Below are 20,393 nucleotides of genomic sequence, written 5' to 3' on the forward strand. Positions count from 1 at the left end.
AAAAATTATTTCCATACCAACATATGACAAAGGAATTGAAGCAATGTACTCTGGTGAGCCAGAGAGTCTACCAGAAAAGGTGGGAGAACTGCCAACTCCATCCACACTTACAGGTCCTCTATTCTCTCAATAACTCAGGGACTGCTTAGTGGCAGCTCAATTAGACTTTTAAAAGTCTCCTAACTACCTGGAAAATCAGCTCTTTTACACTTGCCTTGCATGCCATCAAACACCTCCAGCACTCCTTCAGTAGCTGCCCCCTATTGTGCCTCCATCAGGTGAGGTCTGCACTCAAGAGGTCTAACTGAGCAAGAGTGTATGGGAACGCAGAAGAGAGCAATGTTTTAAACTCTAACCTAGCCAACTTTTTTCTGCTTTTGTGATACAAATCTGGGTCCCTGTCTTGCCAATTCTACAGCTTACCAGCTCCATGGCCATAGGCAAATCCCTTCACCTTTCTGAGGCTCAGTTTCCTCACCTGTAAAACGGGAATAATAAAGCTTACCTCCCAAGACTGTTGTGAGAACAAGAATGAGATCATGTCTATGGAAATGCTTTGTAAACTGTAAAGTTTTGTGTCAGCCCAAGTTATCATCACCATCACCATCAGCATCATCGAGGCCGTCTTACACTGTCTAGAAGGGGAGCCCCAGGGTTGGGGAAGGCCCAGAGGAGAGAGGGGCTCCCAGCCTGACCCTAGCCTCTGCTGGAATCAGGGCCTCTCTCTAATTAACTCTTCCTGGCAAAAGTTCCTTGCTGGACATGTTTGCCTACCAGTGAAGAGCCAGGTGAGGTTTCCAGGGGCCGCCCACTGGCCCTGACACACGGGGGAGGAATGATGACTCACCAGCCCCGTAACAGCCTCGCTGACAGGCCTCTTGGCCCAACCCCTGGCACGGCCTGTAGAGGGCTGGCAGCCGTGCAACAGGGCCATCGGGCAACAGGGCCATCGGGCAACAGGGCCATCGGGTTTTCAAGAAGAGAAAGAAAGAGAGGAAGATGGAAGGAGGGAGGGGAAGGAAAAAGGAGAGATAGAGGAAAAAGAGAGGCATAAAAAGGCAAAAGGAAGAAATGAAGGAAAAGAGAGCACAGTGTGGTTCCCAGGGGCTGGGGATGAGGAGGAGGAAACCAGCTGTCCTTTGACGGGATCCCGTTCCAATCTTGCAAGATGAAAAAGTTCTGGAGATTGGGGGCTGCACAACCGTGTGAATGTGCTTAAACCCCTGTGCGCTTCCGAGGGTAGATTTTTTGTGTTATGTGTTTTTTGACACCATTTAAAAGCAGGCCTTAGGGGAAAAAAATTTTTTTAGAGTGAAGAAATGATAAAGGGGAGAAAGGAGGGAGGAGAAAGCAGGGGGAGAGGGGAAGGGACGGAGGAAGGGAGGGAGGGAGGAAGGGACACGAGACGACGCGGGGAGCAAAGGGAGGAAACGGCGGCGAGGAAGGAAGGGCGAAGGAGGAGGAAGAGAACGGCCCGCAGCCGACTACCTGGCTGCGAACCCGCGGCCCCGGCTTTCCCCAGACACGCTCGGTCCAGGGGCGGGCGGGGGGAGGGGGGCTCCCGCGCCGGGCTGCGCGTGACGTCATCGCGCCGCTTCCCCGCCCGCCGCCGCCCCGCCCGCGTCCGGGGGCTGTGCAGCCGCGGGGCGCTGGTGCTGGGCCTCCGCGGCGGCTCCCGCTCTCCCTGGGTGGCTGAGAGTCCCCTGGCCTTTGGCTTTGCGCCCGGCCGGCCGCGGTGGCGGCAGGAAGGCGATAATTGCCCAGAGACGCAGCACTTACCTGGGCCGGTTGTGCAAGGCGCGCGGGAGGGAGGGCCCGGGGCAGCGGCTCTCACGCCTCAGCGGCCAGGCATGCGCGCGGGGGCGAGGGGCCCACGGGGGTCCCCGGGGCGCCTGCGGCTGTTCCCGCCGGAGCCGCCGCCTCCCTCCGGGACAGCGCAGCCGCGCGGTCGCGGGGTCGTCGTTGGAGAGGGTTGAGGACCTGGGTTCCCAGCGCGCCCCCAACACCTGCCCCCCAACACCTGCGGAGGGGTGTGATGTGCCACAGGTCGCTCGACTTCTGGGCCCCGAGCTCCTCTGTGCACTAGGAATAAAATTACTACCTCTCGGTGCTTGCAAAGGTTAGAGGGGATGGCGGCGAGGCCTAGCGCAGTGTCAGCACACGTTAGGTGCACACTGAGCCCTGGCCGTGAATCATTTCTCCTGTCATCCACCTCCGAAGCTCACACTACAATTCTTTTTTTTTTTTTTTTTTTAAGATTTTATTTATTCACAAGAGACACAGAGAGAGAGAGAGAGGCAGAGACACAGGCAGAGGGAGAAGCAGGCTCCATGCAGGGAGCCCGACGTGGGATTCGATCCTGGGTCTCCAGGGTCACGCCCTGGGCCGAAGGCAGGCGCTGAACAGCTGAGCCACCCAGGGTTCCCTCACACTAAAATTCTATGTGCGCGGCTCTCCCTCCTGGCCCACCCACTGCCAGTCAAGACCTGGGTTCAAATTTTGTCTGCCATTGACTTACTGGACCTCGGGAAATTCCCTTTTGGGTCTCCAGTTTCCTCTTTCAAAATTGTATGACGAAGGTCCCCACCCCAGTAATCTGTGGGGAGATTTAAATGAGGTAACCCTTGAGAAAATGTGAGTTACAGATCTGTTATCAGAGTATGCCAACCACTGTCCTTGAAAAATTCCTTTCCCTTGGCTTCCATGACAACAGGTGCTCAAGGTTTTCTTCCTAGCCCTGGCTTTTTCCCAGTCTCGTTGCAGGCTCTTCCTCCCTTACACATCCCTTAGGAGTTGGTGTGCCTTGGGGTTCTCTTCAGGCATCCATCTGTTCCTTGGTAAGGAGTGAATTGACATCATCTTCTCCAAGACTTCAGGTTGCAGCAGCCCCTGCAGCCCAGCTCACTGTTCTAGAGATCCACATATTTACAGGATACCGCCCTCGAATGGATTCACAGGAGCCTCTCATTTAGCAAGTTCCAAAGTGAACATACCATCTTCCTATCACAAAACCATAGGGCAATGCCCAGGTTCTCCGTCCTCCTGGAGAGGAAAATAAACCTGAGAGCCATTTTTTAAGGCTTATCTTTTCCCATCCTCCTACAATCCAAGTAATCACTAAGTCCTATCCCTTTACCTCTCTAATGTCCCTTTAGTTGTCTTTTTCCATTCCTGCTGTCATTATCCCAGTCTTGGCCACCACTATATTGCTCACTTGGGAGATTGCAACAGCCTCCTAACTTTAATCTTCAGTCTTGTATCCTACAATCCACTCTCTACACTGAAACCAGAGCAACCTTCCTAAAATCAAATCTATGTCACCCTACATTAAGTTTTGGCTTATATCTTTAGTTTCCTGTTACTTGCCTACCCTCCAAACGAGCCACATGGAACTTATTTCTGTCCTCAGAGTGTGATGCCTCTGGGCCTTCTCACATACTGTCTCTCTTTGTTTGGCTCACTCCTACTTATCTATCCAGATCTCTACCTAGACACTTCATTTGCATAGCTTTCCCTGATCCCACCAAACCTTGACTAAAATAACCACCCTTCCTATTTGCTCTTAAAGTGATAATACATAAACTCATCTCATGGTGAATTTGTTTCCATACAAACTTTCTGGAAAGCAAAAAGAAACGTGTATCAGAATCTTTTGATGTGTTCAAATCTGTCAACCCAGCAATTCCTCTTCTGAGAAATTTAAGAAAGCCTGAAAGATTGTACTCAAATATTTAAGGGCCCTGACATTCATCAGAGTGAAGAATGGAAACAACTGAAAGGTCCAACAAGAGATTGGTTCACTATCACACCCGTACAATGGAATACTTTGCATCCGTTAAAAATGTAGAATATGTAATATACACTCACAGTATAATGTTAGGTGGGGAAAGCAGGTTGCAAGATGTTATGTAAATATTGCATGGAACTAATTTTTTCATTTAAATTCACATAGAAAAAAAGCATCTGAAAGAATAGAGGCCAAAATGTTAATAGTAACCATCTCTAGGTGATGGGATTATGAGAGATTTTAATTTTGTTCATTTTGCTTATCTGTGTTTTCTCCCATAATCCTTTGTTCACTAACTATGTGACTTTTTAAAAAAATAAAATAAATGTTTGTTGAGTGATTGGGTATTCTTGTCCAGAGGTCTGAGCCAACCTGGCTGGGATAGGTAGGCCTCTTGGAGCTTCTTGCTAACTTGAGAGGGGAGGGGCCTAACCACCAGAACAAAAAGCTGCTCACAGATGCCTGATTCAAATACAGAGCAACTGGGGCACCTGGGTGGCTCAGTGGTTGAGCATCTGCCTTTAGCTCAGGGCCTGATCCCAGGGTCCAGGATCAAGTCCTACATCGGGTTTCCCACAGGGAGCCTGCTTATGTCTCTGCCTCTCTCTCTGTCTCTCATGAATAAATAAATAAAATCTTAAAAAAAAAATACATAGCAACTGCCCACAGGAAGGAAAAACAGTTGCTCCTTTGGTAGAGATGGATACTAGAGGAATTTTCATTCATTGAAGAATTTGGCTTGGGAATTTCCAGGCTGGTGGTAGAGATTTTTAAATTCTACACCCTCTCATCTTGGAATTGGAGAACCAGTAATCCAAAGATGTTAGTGACTTGCCAAACCTGCCAAATCACACAAGAAGGTAATGGCAGAGCTGGAATTTGAATATATTTCCTCGCTTCCTGGTTCCTATTCGTTCCACTCTATGTTTCCCCCCTCATCCTCAGCAACTGATGCCAAGACTGCTCCACCACACACACACACACACACACACACACACACACACACACAGGCAAGCTGCTACATTTCCATCCAAAGTCCATACATCCAGAAAGCAGATACCCTTGGATTCACTTTTTACCATGGGGATCTCTTACAGTAATCCTTGAGAAGTTGGCCCACCTAAATAGCCCACCAAGTTCTGTTCTAAAGAATATCCAACTCAGTAACAATTACACCCTGAACTCCACTGTTTTCTGTAGACCTTCCTCTGCACCAAGCACTTTTCCATAAGATATTCTCTTTTATTTTTTTGTATTTTTATTTTATTCTCCTAGTAGCTCTACTACGTAGGTATAATTGTCCTTTTGCCCTATGAGGAAACTGAGAATCAAGGAAGAGAATCAAAATAACTTTGTCAAGGTCACATCCATAAGTGCACAGTCAGGATTCAAACTCCCACTAGTAGTAGATCCTGCCTGTACCAGTGTAGACCTGTTTCCCTGGTCCACATTGCCATGCCAGAGTAAATGTCCCTTTTTCCAGTCTGAGAGGCATTTTTGAGACTTACAGGAAATCAGAGCTTAACAGATCTTGAAGATCCACATTTCCACATTTTACTCCATTCTCTTTTTTTAAAAGATTTTATTTATTCATGAGAGACACAGCGAGAGAGAGAGAGAGAGAGAGAGAGAAAGAGAGAGAGAGGCAGAGACACAGGCAGAGGGAGAAGCAGGTTCCATCCAGGGAGCCCAATGGGGGACTCGACCCCACGACTCCAGGATCACATGCTGAGCCAAAGGTAGACGCTTAACTGCTGAGCCACCCAGGTGTCCCCATTTTATTCCACTCTTCAAGTAAACCATGTTGCACAGAGTACTTTACACCATGAACTATGGGCAAAGGACCTCAACTTAAGCCCTGGCTCTGCCACTTACTAATTGTGTGACTTTAGGCAAGTTACTAAACCTCTCTGTGCTTCAGATTCCTCATCTGCAGAGTGTGGATAATAATACTATTTAATTCATAGAATTGTTAAAGTATTAAATGAGTTACAATGTGAAAGTACACAAAACAGTGCTTGGCATATGGAAAGTTCTCCATAAATAGCTTCTGTCTTCATCATTACTATACTATTATACTACTTCTAAGAGATAATGATATACCAGGTGTTAAGATAATGAATGGAAAAACAAAGATGACATAGACACTGTCCTCTCCTCAGGTAACTCCTGGAATGGAAGGAGAATGAAGAAACCATATATTATTATATTTTAATAATGTGGTAAATGACAGATTTGCGTGGACACTCCAGGAATGGATGTGACTTATCCAAGGCAGCAGCAAAGTTAGGTCTTGACCCAAGGTAACCTGAGCCTCCTTCCATCACACCTCATTGATTGGGAATTTGCCCATGCACATAACAGGTATGACCCAAAGCCTTTCCACAAGACACCAAAAAGAGACTCCTAAGGCCATGTGACTTATGTGTAGATATAGGCAATAAAATCTGATGAATGAGTCAGTGAGTCAAAGACATTGGTGAGGGACGCCTGGGTGGCTCAGCGGTTGGGTGCCTGCCTTCGGCTCAGGTCGTGATCCTGGGATCCAGGATCCGGTCCCACATTGGGCTCCCTTTGGGGAGCCTGCTTCTCCCTCTGCCTGTGTCTCTGCCTCTCTCTCAGTCTGTGTCTCTCATGAATAAATAAATAAAATCTTTAAAAAAAAGACATTGGTGAGAAGACAGCCAACTTTTCCCTTTGCTCTCACCTCCTCCCTGTACAGGCATGAGGCAGTGGCATAGGATAAAGCAATGGTGAGTCCTGGGGGACAGCCTCTTCCTCCTCAAAAGGGTGGTACATTGGGACACCACCATTCACTAGCTCCTCTTTCACCACAGCTGTTTCTGATGCCCTCAAGGAAAATGTTTAAGCTCATTCAATTCAATACTTACACAATTACATGATATTTATATGTGCTGGACTCTGTAGAGAGAAAGGTGAATCAGCCCCAATTCCTGCCCTCAGGGAACTTAAATTCCAAAAGAAGAAATAAACTATGACAAATTGCTATCTTGCAAGATAGAAAGTATTTGGGGCGCAAAGAAAGGGACAGACCAAAGACAACCAGAATCCAGATAATAAGAGCTCACATGGTCTGAATAATGGCTCCAAATGAGGTCCACATGCTGATCCCTGGGACCTATGAATATTATTTTATATGGCAAAGGGTCTTTACAGGTGTGATGAAGTTATCTCCCCTTGAGATGGGGAGATTATCCTCTACTACCTGGGTGCGCTCTAAATGTAATCACAAATATCCTTTTAAGAGGGAAGTAGCACAGGCATACCTGGGTGGCTCAGTAGTTGAGCATCTGCCTTTGGCTTAGGTGGTGATCCTGGGGTCCTGGGATCAAGTCCCACATCGGGCTCCCAATGGGAATCCTGCTTCTCCCTCTGCCTCTGTCTCTGCCTCTCTTTCTGTGTCTCTCATGAATAAATAAATAAATAATATTTAAATAAAGAAGGAGGCAGCTGGAAACTTGACTACAGAGAAGTGAGAATAAAAGCAAGAGATTAGAATGGGGCCTTGAGCTAGGTACTGCAGGCTGCCTCCAGAAGCTAAAAGAGAAAAGGAAATGGGGGATCCCTGGGTGGCTCAGCGGTTTAGCGCCTGCCTTCAGCCCAGGGTGTGATCTTGGGGTCCCGGGATCCAGTCCCACATCGGGCTCCCTGCATGGAGCCTGCTCCCTCTGCCTGTGTCTCTGCCTCTCTCTCTGTGTGTATCTCTCATGAATAAATAAATAAAAATCTTAAAAAAAAGAGAGAGAGAGAGAGAGAGAGAGAGAGAGAAAAGGAAATGGATTCTCCCCTAGAGGTCCCTGAAGGAAATAGCCCTGCCAACACCTTGAAATTAGTCAAGTGAAACTATTTCTGACTTCTGGTATCTGGAACTTAAGGCAATAAATCCCTATTGTTTAGCCACCAAGTCTATGGTGATTTGTTTCGGCAGCCATAGGAAACTGATAGATTGCTGATGAGATGTGAGGCACTTGATCTGGGTTTTGCACATGAACTCTACAGACTGCCTTGCTTCAAGCCCTGGCTCCACCATTTATCATCTGTGTAGCTTTGGTCAACTTACCTCTCTGGGCTCTAGTTTCCTCATTTATAGGAGAGAAATAATATTTAGTACCCCACCCATAGGAATGGTGTGAGGAATAATGTGTAGAAGATACTACTAACGCTCACTATTATTTGGTTCTTCTTTCCTTCCATAGGAGTCTGCACTTTCTGCCCCCTTGCGGAACTGTGGCACCATGTGACCACGTGTAGTAAGGCGGTACCAGTTCTGGCCAAGGAAATGTGAAGAGTGAAAAGCCCCTGTGGGACCTGGACTGTACGACCACTAATTTGCATGTACTAGTGGGCAAGTCACAAGCTTTCTCAGTCTTAGTGACATGACAAGCCTCTCCAGTATCCCTTCCAATACTTGCTGTCCAGGACTCTGAGCACTATGTGACAAAATGGACTGTAAATAAGAGAGAAGAGAAGAAATTTAAAAGGTATCAGAGATGGCTCAGCTGGTTGGGCATTCAACTCAGGTCATGATCTCATGAGTTGTATGATCAGGTCCCACCTCGGGCCTTCGTTGGGCTCCACACTTGGCAGGGAGTCTGCTTGAAGATTCTCTTCCCTCTGCTACTCCCCCAATTCTCTCTCTCTCTCAAATAAATAACTATATCTTTAAAAAATAAATTAAAAAATAATAAAGGGGGTAATAGAAAAAAGTAGTGAATGAGTCATAGGAACAATGTGAAACACATGGATATGTGTGACATGGATTCCCCAGAATATATGAACAGACCACCCAAAAGTCCCTGGGAGACCCATCTATATGCTGCCCACAGGAGACTCCCTTTAGACATAAAGACACCTGCAGATTGAAAGTGAGGAGATGAAAAAACATTTACATGCAGATGGAAGTGAAAAGAAACCTGGGGTAACAAGAGACAAGGGATACTACATAATGATGAAGAGAACAATCCAACAAGAGGATATAGTAATTATAAATATTTATGCACCAACATGGGAGCACCTAAATACATAAAGCATCTACTAACAGACATAAAGGAAGAAATTGGCAGTAATGCAATAATAGTACGGACTGTAAAATCCCACCTATATATCAATGGAAAGATCAGCCAGACAGAAAATCATGAACAAAACAGTGGCTTTGAATGATATATTGGACCAGATGGACCTAACAGATATATTCAGAACATTACATCCCCAAACAGCAGCATGCACATTCTTTTTAAGTGCACATGGAAGAGTCTCCAGGATAGATCACATATTAGGCCACTAAACAAGCCTCAACAAATTTAAAAAGATTGAAGTCATGCCATGCATCTTTTCTGACCACAATGGTATGAAACTAGAAATTGACCACAAGAAAAAATCTGGAAAGAACATAAATACATGGAGGAGGCTAAATAACATGCTACTAAACAATGAATGGGTCAACCAAGAACAGAAAAAAAATTTAAAAGGCATTGGGATGAACTTAATTATTACAATGACTAATTAATTCAGCAAATGATACTGGGTTTCCATCTTAAGTTTCTTTTTAGAATAAATTTATGTTTAAAAAAGTAAGTTGAAGGGCACTTGGGTGGCTCAGTCGGTTAAGCATCCCACTCTTGATCTCAGCTCAGATCTCCATTTCAGGATTGTGAGTTCAGGTCCCACACTGGGCTCCACCCTGGTGGTGAAGCCTACTTTAAAAAAGAAGAAAGAGAAAATTAAGTTGATTTAAAGACAAAATATTGATTAGACAATCTCATGGGTGGCTTGTAAATATGGGTGGCTCTTTAAATATAAAGAAGAATCAAAAAGTGAGATTCAGGCAACTTCCCTAGAACAGTGAAAAGAGTATGGGCTTTTGATCATACAGGCCAGTGGTTGAATCCAGTTCCTCCACATGCTGGCAGTGTGACCTCAGTCAAATTGCTCAAGCTTCAGAAATGGTTTCCTTATTTTTAATGGGGTCATTATCCCTTCTTCACAGAGTTTGAGTTGGTACGAAGATTATGACTTACTTTCACTATTGCTGACCTTGTATTTCTCCTTCTTATTGTTACCGGTGGGTCTTAACTCATTTGTAGATTGGGTGCCAATTTGAACTACATTCCCAGAAGGCCAGGCTCTAGAAAGATACAGCCCATCAGAGCCCACTTCCTGCCTTCCAGGAGCTCCTAGCCCTAGTGGAACAACTGACCTAGACTCAAAGACCCACAGTCCACAACCCAGATGCTGTAGAGAGAGACAGACAGATACAGTGGCAAGAGACATTGAGACGACTCCAAGGACAGCCATGGTGCCAGAGATGAATCTCAAGCCCTGTGTAACATTTCAACAGGCAGATATGGGTAGGGAATGTATACTAGCTTCCTTGCCTCCTTGAGCCTCAGTTTCCTCTTTTGTAAAATACAAATAATACCACCTACCTTTTGCCGTTTTACTGTGAGGATTAAGGAGGATAAAACACAGGAAGCACCTACCACAGTGCCAGGTTCCTATGAGGCACTGGGTAATGGAGGCAATTACTTTACTATTATGCTGGATAATAAAGCCCCAGTGGGTGGCCCCCTTCCATAATGGAATTATCTTCTCCTTCCCTGTGACTCACCTCTAGGGGCTGGTCCAGGGGAGGGGATGTCCCAGGCTCCTGGGCAGGTTCTAACTATCAAGCTTCTGAGAGTAAGGCCTTTGTTCACAAGAGATCAGTGTTCATGGCACCTCATCCCATGGTCCCCATTTTGCAAATATGGATGCTAGGTCCCCAAGAGAGGGACCATTTTTTCTCCAGTGTCACAGCTGGTCCTTAAGTCCAGATTTCTACCATCTAAGAAAAGACTATGAGTCTATGAGTCAACCCCAGGTCCTCAAGAGCCGGCTATGCAGGAGCCCAGAGACAACTGCTGAGAAGAAGCAGGAGTGTGGGGTGCTGGAGATGTGGGTTCAAATTCACCCAGTTGCTGGCTGAACCAGGATCACAGTGCTTTCCCTCTCTGGGCCTCAGTGTTCTAAGACTGGGTAGAGTGGACATATACTTCCACTTATGGCTGGCTATCAAAAAAACACCAGGAAAGTATAAACCAATCAGAGCAGACATTGTCAGTGTCCAGTGGACCCCCCCCCCCCCCGCCCCGCCCGGGCTCGGCATGAACACCGCTTGTGGGTGAGGTATAGAACATCCAGTGTGTACAGTATGTGTTCCCATAGTGAAAATGGATCAACCACACAGCTCTACTCCCCTTCCCTCCACCTCCTCTCAAACGCCTAGCCATCTGCCTAATACATGCTGGCTCCACCTCAAGGTCAAATGTATGCCCTGCAAGTCCTTCTTCCTGAAGAAGGTCCACATTCCCAAAGAAAATCAGGAACCTCATGATTTTTTTAAAGCCTTACTGAAGTATAGTTTATATACTATAAAACTTTATTTATTTTAAGTGTATAATTCAATGATTTATAACATAAATTTACAAAGCTTGTGCAACCAACACCATAGTCCAGCTTTGGAACATTTCCATCATCCCACTAAGACCCCTCATGCCCATCACTTCTCATTCCTATCCAGTCCCAGGCAACCACTAATCTGCCTTCCATTTCTACAAATGTGCTTTTTCCTGGACATTTCATATATATGGAATCATATAATATGTAATATATGATGTCTGGCTTCTTTCATTTACCATAATGTTTTGGAGGTTCAGCCATATTGTAGCACATGTCAGTATTTCATTCCTTGTCTTATTTCATTTCAGTGCCTGGCACATAGTAGGCGCTCAGTAAGAGGCTGATGAATCTCACATGAAGACCAGAAGCATTCCAAAATGAGGGCAGTCCGTGTGGCTCAGCGGCTTAGTGCTGCCTTCAGCCCAGGGCTTGATCCTGGAGACCCTAGATCAAGTCCCACGTTGGGCTCCCTGCATGGAGCCTGCTTCTCCCTTTGCCTGTGTCTCTGCCTCTCTCTGTTTCTCTCATGAATAAATAAATGAAATCTTAAAAAAAAAAAAAATGAGGGCAGCTACCAGCCAAAGAAGTTCCAGTCAGCCTCCAAGGTGCCGTGGATGACGTGCCAATCCTCATGCCCACTGCCAATGATGCGAATATAGCAATTTGTTTTCAAACCTGTAATTGTACACCAGTTGAATTGTCATGCTCTTAACTTCAGAGGTGTGCTGCAGCATCCCATCCACTTATTTTGAATTTGCCCTTATTCCCCCCTCACCTTGGCTCTGAAAGCCATGGTGACTCATTGCTCTGCAATTAACTCTACTTCTTCAACCCTGAATTGCCTGAACTAGTTGGAGAAGAACAATATTCCAAATCCAATCTTGTCTCCAACTATTACTGTAGAACTGACTATCTCTCTCTTCAAGGCTGTAAATTTTTGCTTCATATATTTTGGGACTCTATTTTCAGGTGTATATATGTTTATAATTATTATATAATTTAATACTTTCTGATGGATTGAATTTTTTATTGATATAATGTCCTCTGTCCCTTGTAATCTTTTTTTAAGATTTTATTTATTTATTTGAGAGAGAGAGAGAGAGTGAGCAAGGGAGAGAAGGAACAGGGAGAGGGGCAGAGGGAGAAGCAGAATCCCTGCTGAGCAGAGAGCCCAACCTGGGGCTTGATCCCAGGATGCCAGGACCCAAAGACAGCCGCTTAACCAACTGAGCCACCCGGGTGCCCCTCTTGTAATCTTTTTGACTTAAAATCTATTTGTGTCCAAAAGCAGATGCAACAAAAACAAAAATAAACAAGTGAGACTGTATCAAACTACTAAATTTCTGCACAGCAAAGGAAACAGTCAACAAAATGAAAAGGCAACCTATGGAATGGAAGAAAACATTTGCAAAATATAGGTCTGATAAGGAGTTAATATCTAAAATATATAAGGAAGTCATACAACCCAACAGCAAAAAACAAATAATCTTATTTTTTAAAGGGGCAAATGACCTGAAGAAACATTTTTCCAAAGGAGACATACTAATGGGCAACAGACACATTGAAAAATGCTCAACATCACTAATCACCAGGGAAATGTAAATAAAACCACAATGGCATACTACCTCACACCTGTTAGGATAGCTATTTTCTTTTTTTTTTTTAAATGATTTTATTTATTTATTCATGAGACACAGAGACAGAAAGAGAGAGAGAGAGAGAGAGAGAGGCAGAGACACAGGCAGAGGGAGAAGCAGACTCCATGCAGGGAGCCCGATATGGGACTCCATCCCCCGTCTCCAGGACCACACCCTGGGCCAAAGGTGCACCAAACAGCTGAGCCACCTGGGCTGCCCCAGGATGGCTATTTTCAAAAAGTTAAAAGATCACAAGAGTTGGTGAGAAGGTGGAGAAAGGGGAACTGTTGTGAAATGTTGGTGGGAATGTAAACTAGTACAGCCATTATGGAAAACAGTATGATGTTCCCTCAAAAAATTAAAAACAGAACTACCATATGATCCAATAATTCCACTTCTGGGTATTTATCCAAAGGAAATAAAATTACTATCTTGAAGAGTGTTCACTACAGCACTATTTACAATAGCCAAGATATGGAAACAACCTAAATATCCACTGACAAATGAAAATGCCAAGAAAATGTGGTATATAAACCCAATGGAATATGATTCACCCTTAAAAAAAAAAAAAAAAGAAGGAAATCCTGACATTTGCAACAACATAGATAAACTTGAAGGACATTATGCTAAAGTGAAATAATCCAGACATAGAAAGACAAATATCACATGATTTCACTTACATGTGGTATCTAAAAAACAAAAACCAAAAAGTAGAACTCATGATAATGAAGAACAGAATGGTGGTTACCAGGGACTAAGGGGGGGTGGGGGTGGGGGAGGAAAGATACTGATCAAAGGGTACACACTTTCAGTTATAAGATGAAGTTCTGTAGACCTAATGTACAGTATGGTGACTATAGTTAATAATAACATAGGTTATACCATACTTGAAATTTGTAAGAGATTGGATCCCAAGTATTCTCTCACACACACAAAAGGATAACTATGGGAGGTGATAGATATATTCATTAATTTGATTATGGTTAAAAAGAAATCACATTGGGGTCCCTGGGTGGCTCAGCAGTTGAGCATCTGCCTTTGGCTCAGGTCATGGTTCCAGGGTCCTGGGATCAAGTCCCGCATCGGGCTCCCTGCAGGGATCCTGCTTCTCCCTCTGCCTGTCTCTGCCTCTCTCTCTCTGTGTCTTTCATGAATAAATAAATAAAAATGAATAAATAAATAAAAATCTTTCTTTAAAAATCACATTGTATAACTTAAAAACATACAATTTTGTCAAAAAATTAAAATTTTTTAAAAATTTATTTTGTCTGATAATAATAATACAGCCACTCCAGTTCTCTTTTACTCACTATTTGTATACAATAACTTGGTTAATAGCATTAGATGCCTGCTTCCGCAGGACAACCCCTAAACCTTCTGTACCCAAAATGCTGCTCTAGGTCTCCCTGAATCTTGTTTCTGTGACCATTCAGAAGTTTTCTGTCTCCCTTTCCTAGGAATCCTTATAATAATCCATTAGCAAAGCAATCATCTAAACTCATTTCTTATCACTTGAAGTGGTTAAATTATCAGAGCCTAGTAGTGGGGGTAAGAACAACAAAAAAAAGTCTCTAAAATGGCACTAAGTCCAACTACTAAAGACATATGTGATATATAAGATGCTATGAAGGACCTTCAACTCAATTATTCATTCATTCCTTCATTTTACAGACCCTGAGTACCCATTCTATGCCAAGTCCTGAGCTGGACATAGTATTGAGTCATTAATAGCCCTTGCTATCTAAGATTTAGAAAATGATGCAGACAAGCAGGGCTATTTTAAGACATTCACAGGCTATACCTCAGTCTCCTTATCTCTGAAATGGGGATAATAGCACAACATCACAGGGCTACCATATGGGTTAAATTAATTAACCCCTAACTTTAGAATAGTGTATGGTACATATAAGCACTTAATAAATGTTACCTATCATCAATCATCATCATCACCAGCCTTAATCACTCTTTCTTTGGAACCTGCATCTCACGAATTAAAATTCAATTTTCTTTACTATAAAAACAGATTTTGTATAAACACTTTTATTATAAAGTAGGACATTTTAGCAATTTTTCTTTAGGACTTATGTTTCATTTTAGATATGCTCTTTTCTTTTTACATTGGAAGCCCCTATATCTTTGGAAAGCCCTTGGAAAAATCTTAAGTCCCATACCTCAGGGCTCCAGGGAATAAAGTGGCCCTGCCCAGAGTGACCACATAGGACTGTACAGGTTGTTTTAATTGCACAACTCTAGGGGAAACCAATCTCATACACTATAAGTGTACTGCACTCTAACCCCCAAAGATGTGTCCCGCAGGTGAGGAAACCAAGGATTGCCACAGAATGCAATAAAGATCACTTCCAAATGGGAGAAAAGAGAAGGCTCGATGGATGACATCTGAGCCAAGTCATGAAGAATAGAGATTTCAGTCCATGAGACACTGTGAGAAGGACATTCCAAGCACAAGAAATAATAAGAGCAAAGGCAAGGGGTACATTTAGGGAAGAGTATGTCATTCTGTTTGGTCAGAGTAAAGGATGAGGGTGGAGTGGGGGAGGGAATGAGTTTGGAGAGAGATGAAGGACCCAGATCAAGTAGGGCTTTGAACACAGGCACACAATTGAAACTGTTATGTAGGCAATGGGAAGTGAGTGCAGGGTTCTGAGGAAGGAAGAACCATAATCAGGGCTGTGCCTTAGCAAAGGCCCTCTGACAGCTGGTAAGGGAGGATAGGCTGGAGCAAGCAGAAGCTGGAAGCAGGAGACCAGTAAGAAGATGATTACAATGGTCCAGTGACTGATGGGAGAGGTGTAAAGGAGGGTCAGGATTAGAGCGGTGTTGGGAAGGTAGAGTGGACACTGCCTATTTAAGCTGGCCTACAGGGTGAGTGTAGTGGACCTAACTCAAACTCCCAACCCCACATGGCTCTTCTCCCTAAGACAGGTCAGGTCCACAGGCTGCTGCCCCACTCTCACCAGAGCTCTGATGGCCAGGATTGATTGATCTGCAGAGGTGTTTCAGGACAATAGCTAGCAATCTTGGCTTCGTTGGATCAAACCCATGATGTCATGCTGACACCTCTGTTTGCTGGCTGGAGACTTGGAGCCAAGGCCCAGAAGTAACAGTACCACAGGGTGGAGGCAAAAGTTAGGAAGAAAATATGGGACAAAGATTCTGGAACCAAAAAAAGAAAAAAAACAAGAAAAAAAAAGATTCTGGAACCATGGACACTGAGGCTATATATATGATAGCATTTTGTTTCCCATATCTATTATTAGGACACTTCCGGAGTCCTGTGTCTCTGTCTAGCCCCATACTCTGAGATTGGCTGGAAGGTTGGAGTGTGCCATTTCACACCTATGAGAATGGCGACAACATGGCTAAACGAAAAAGACAGATAATAACAAGCATCAATTTCCTGTGGCTGCCATAACAAAAGACCACAAACTGAATGGCTTAAAATAACCAAATTTTATTATCTCACAGTTCAGGAAGCACGAAGTCCAAAACCAAGGTTTGGTAGCACCACCTTCCCTCCAGAAGTTTTAGGAGAATTTAAATCCATTCTTTACCTCTTCTGGTGGCTGTCAGCATGCCTTGGCTTATGGCTGCTCACTCCAATCTTTGCCCCATGTTCACATAGCCTTCTCTTCTTTGTCTCTCCTCTGTGTGTTTTTTAAAAGGATGTTTATCATTGGATTTAGGGCCCTCCCAGATAATCTAGGATGATGTCATCTTGAGATCCTTAATTACACCTGCAGACTCTTTTTCCAAATAAAGTCACATTCACAATTTACAAGGATTAAGAGATTATGACATGGACATATCTTTTGGGGTGGGGAGCCCCTTTCAATCCACTACACACATTACACAATTGGCAAGAATGTGGGAAAATTGGATTCACTGCTGGCAGGAACGTAAAATGGTGCAGCCACCTTGACAGTCTGGCATTTTCTCAAATGGTAACATGGTTACCACATGATCCAGCAATTCCACTCCTGGGTACATAACCAAGAGAAGTAAAAACATATGCACACACAAAAACCTGTATATGGATGTTCATGGCAGATTATTTGTATTAGCCAAAAAGTGGAAACAACCCAAATGTCCATTAACTAATGAATGGGTCAATAAGATGTGGCATTTTACACATACAATAGGATATTATTCAGCAATAAAAGGAATTAAATACTGATTCATGCTACAACATGGATAAACCTTGGAAACATTACATTATGCTAAGTTAAAGTAGCCACTCACAAAAGGTTGTTTATTGTATGATTCCATTTGTAATTCCACTTCTAATGAAATATCCAGAAGAGGCAACTCTACGAGACAGAAGAAGATTAATGGTTGCCTAAGGAAGAGGCAGGGGGGATTCTGATACATGTTATAATAAGGATGAAACTGATGGTTTTACGTTAAGTGAAATAAGCCAGTCACAAAGAGACAAAAACTGTGTGATTTCACTTATATGGGATACCTCAATAAGTCAAATTCACAGAAACAAAAAGTATAATGCTATTTCCCAGGGGCCAGGAAGAGAGAGAAATGATGAGTAATTATTTAATGGATATGGAGTTTCAGTGTTACAAGAGAAGGGAGCCCTGGAGATCCGTTGCACAACAATGTGAATATGCTTAACACTACTGTACTGTACAGTTAAAAATGGTGAAGGTGGGGATCCCTGGGTGGCTCAGTGTTTGGCACCTGCCTTTGGCCCAGGGCATGATCCTGGGGACCCGAGATCGAGTCCCACGTCGGGCTCCCTGCATGGAGCCTGCTTCTCCCTCTGCCTGTGTCTCTGCCTCTCTCTCTCTCAGTCTGTGTCTGTCATGAATAAATGGGTAAAATCTAAAAAAAAAAAAAAAAAAAAAAAAGTGGTGAAGGTGAGAGGCGCATGGCTGGCTCACTCAGTAGATCATGAGACTCTTGATCTTGGGTTGTAAGCATGACTCCCATATTGGGTGTAGAGATTACTTGAAAAAAAAATTGTTAAGGTGATAAATTTTATGGTGTGTGTGTGTGTGTGTGTGTGTGTGTTTTACCAAAATACATTAATTTTTTAAAAATGTATTCCTGGCACCCAGAGAGTGCTGCCATCATTTACTGTCCAGTTTTGTCATAGTTTGATGAGTGAAAGTGATCTGGAGATCAGCAGACATTCATCCTCGGTAGATGTTTTAGGTCCCCTGGAAGAAAGATGTCCTTATCTAGAAAGTCCTCCTCTATCAGGACTTGAACTCTGAAGAATTACAAACCATCAGTGAAACAACTTATCCTCACTCCTTGCATGCTCCATCATCCCAGAGGGCTCCCATATGAGGCCTCTATCTACAAATTCCTCCAAGATTCCATCTCCCTCTTCCTTCAGAGTCCAGGCCAAAGCCCTGCCTCAGAAACCTTCCTCCACTTCACAGCAAGCTGCTGACACAAGTTCTCCTGCTACTGAGAATAGCTGTCATCTCTCTGTGGCCTCTCTACTAGGATTAGAGTCCTAGTTTTACACCCCTAACAACGTGTGAGCTGAGAGCAGGAGAGCAGTTCTATAGCAGAGGTGCTGAGCATGGTGGATGCATGTCTGAATGGATGAGTTGAACTTTTCATGGAGCTTCTGGGTCTGCAAATACTTCTTCCACACTAACTGCTCCCCTTCACTTCAGGCATTTGCAATCCGTCCCTCTCTGAAAGCACTGGGTTTCCTGCCTATTTCCTGCTTTATATAATGGACAGGTAAGTCCAAGGCTTCTTTCTACTAAGAGAGAAGATCCCTAAAGGAAGGGAGCCAGTCTGAGCCATCTTTGCATCCAGAGTATTTATTGTAGACCAATGCAAAAGGCCCACAGCGAGCTCTGAGCTAAATGCAAACAGGCAATGCATACAGGCTCATTAAGCGACCCACCTTGAAATAACCATAGACCCTAACTGACCAATTACAACCAGGCACAGTTCCTAAAAGTACCAATATGGGGGGAATATGACATTCACAGTCTTTCATTTGTTGTCCTACCTGCTTGCTGCTCCCATGCAGTATATTCAATAAACTTCTCTTTTGTTCTGCCTTGGTGAATTCTTTCACCAGCTGTGCCACTGGCCCCATCCAAATGGGACACTCCACATTTGGTGGACCCTGCATCTGATCAGAATGCCCCACATTTATCACAAGAGTTTACACAGAGTTGAGATAAAAATATGTTCAACTCAATTTGTTTTGCTATTTAAAAAAATATTTTATGTTCCAAAATATTAATCAGAGCATTATTTATATTAGAGAAAACCCAAAAATAACCTAAGTATCAAGCAATATGGAAATAACTAAGTTAATTTTAATGAAGCTTGACGAAACATTTTGCGGCTGTTCAAAATAATAAATATGAACAATGAGTAACAAGATAAAACATTTTTCTGAAATGAAGTTAAGCAGAGAAAGTAGGTCATTGCAATGTATATGCTCTGACTACAGACATAATTATCAACATGTATTGAATGCTAAGCACATTATAAACATTATCTCACCTAATTCTTTTTTTTAAGATTTTATTTATTTATTCATGAGAGACACACACAGAGGCAGAGACACAGGCAGAGGGAGAAGCAGGCTCCACGCAGGAAGCCCGATGTGAGACTCAATCCCGGGACTCCAGGATCACGCCCTGAGCCAAAGGCAGATGCTCAACCACTGAGCCACCCAGGCATCCCATTTTTAAAAAAATTTTTAATTTAAATTCAATTTGCCAACATATAGTATAACACCCAGTGTTCATCCCATCAAGTGCCCCTTCTTAGTGCCCATCCCCCAATTACCCCATCCCCCCACCCACCTCCCCTTTCGCAACCCTTTGTTCATTTCCCAGAGTTAGGAGTCTTTCATGGTTTATCTCCCTCTCTAATTTTTCCCACTCAGTTCCCCTCCTTTCCCTTATAATCACTTTCAGCATTTCTTATATTCCATGTATGAGTGAAACCATATGATGATTGTCCTTCTCCAATTGACTTACTTCCCTCAGCATAATACCCTCCAGTTCCATCCACGTCGAAGCAAATGGTGGGTATTTGTCCTTTCTGATGGCTGAGTAATATTCCATTGTATATATATATCCCACATCTTCTTTATCCATTCATCTGTTGAAGGCTCCTTCCACAGCTTGGCTATAGTGGACATTGCTGCTATGAACATTGTATCCCACCTAATTCTTATAATTCTCTGAGTATTATGATCCCACTTTTATAGATAAAACAATGGAACTTTATAGAGGGTAAGTACCACACTCAAGGTCTCACAGTTGTTAAGATATACAAGCATGATCCAACCCAGGTGGTCTATGCCAACCCCAAATTTCAAGCTCTTAACCACTTTGTTATATTACTTTCCAATAAAATCAACTCTGTAAGCATAGTAGCATCCATGCAGATATGAAAGCTGAAAGTTCAAGCAATAGGCAAGGTGTATACTATTAATAATACTATTAATATTCAACATTATTTGAATAGTAATTTCAAAATGTTTTTAA

The sequence above is a fragment of the Canis lupus genome, chromosome 11, assembly GCF_011100685.1.
Source record: "Canis lupus familiaris isolate Mischka breed German Shepherd chromosome 11, alternate assembly UU_Cfam_GSD_1.0, whole genome shotgun sequence".
In the NCBI taxonomy this organism is placed as follows: Eukaryota; Metazoa; Chordata; class Mammalia; order Carnivora; family Canidae; genus Canis; species Canis lupus.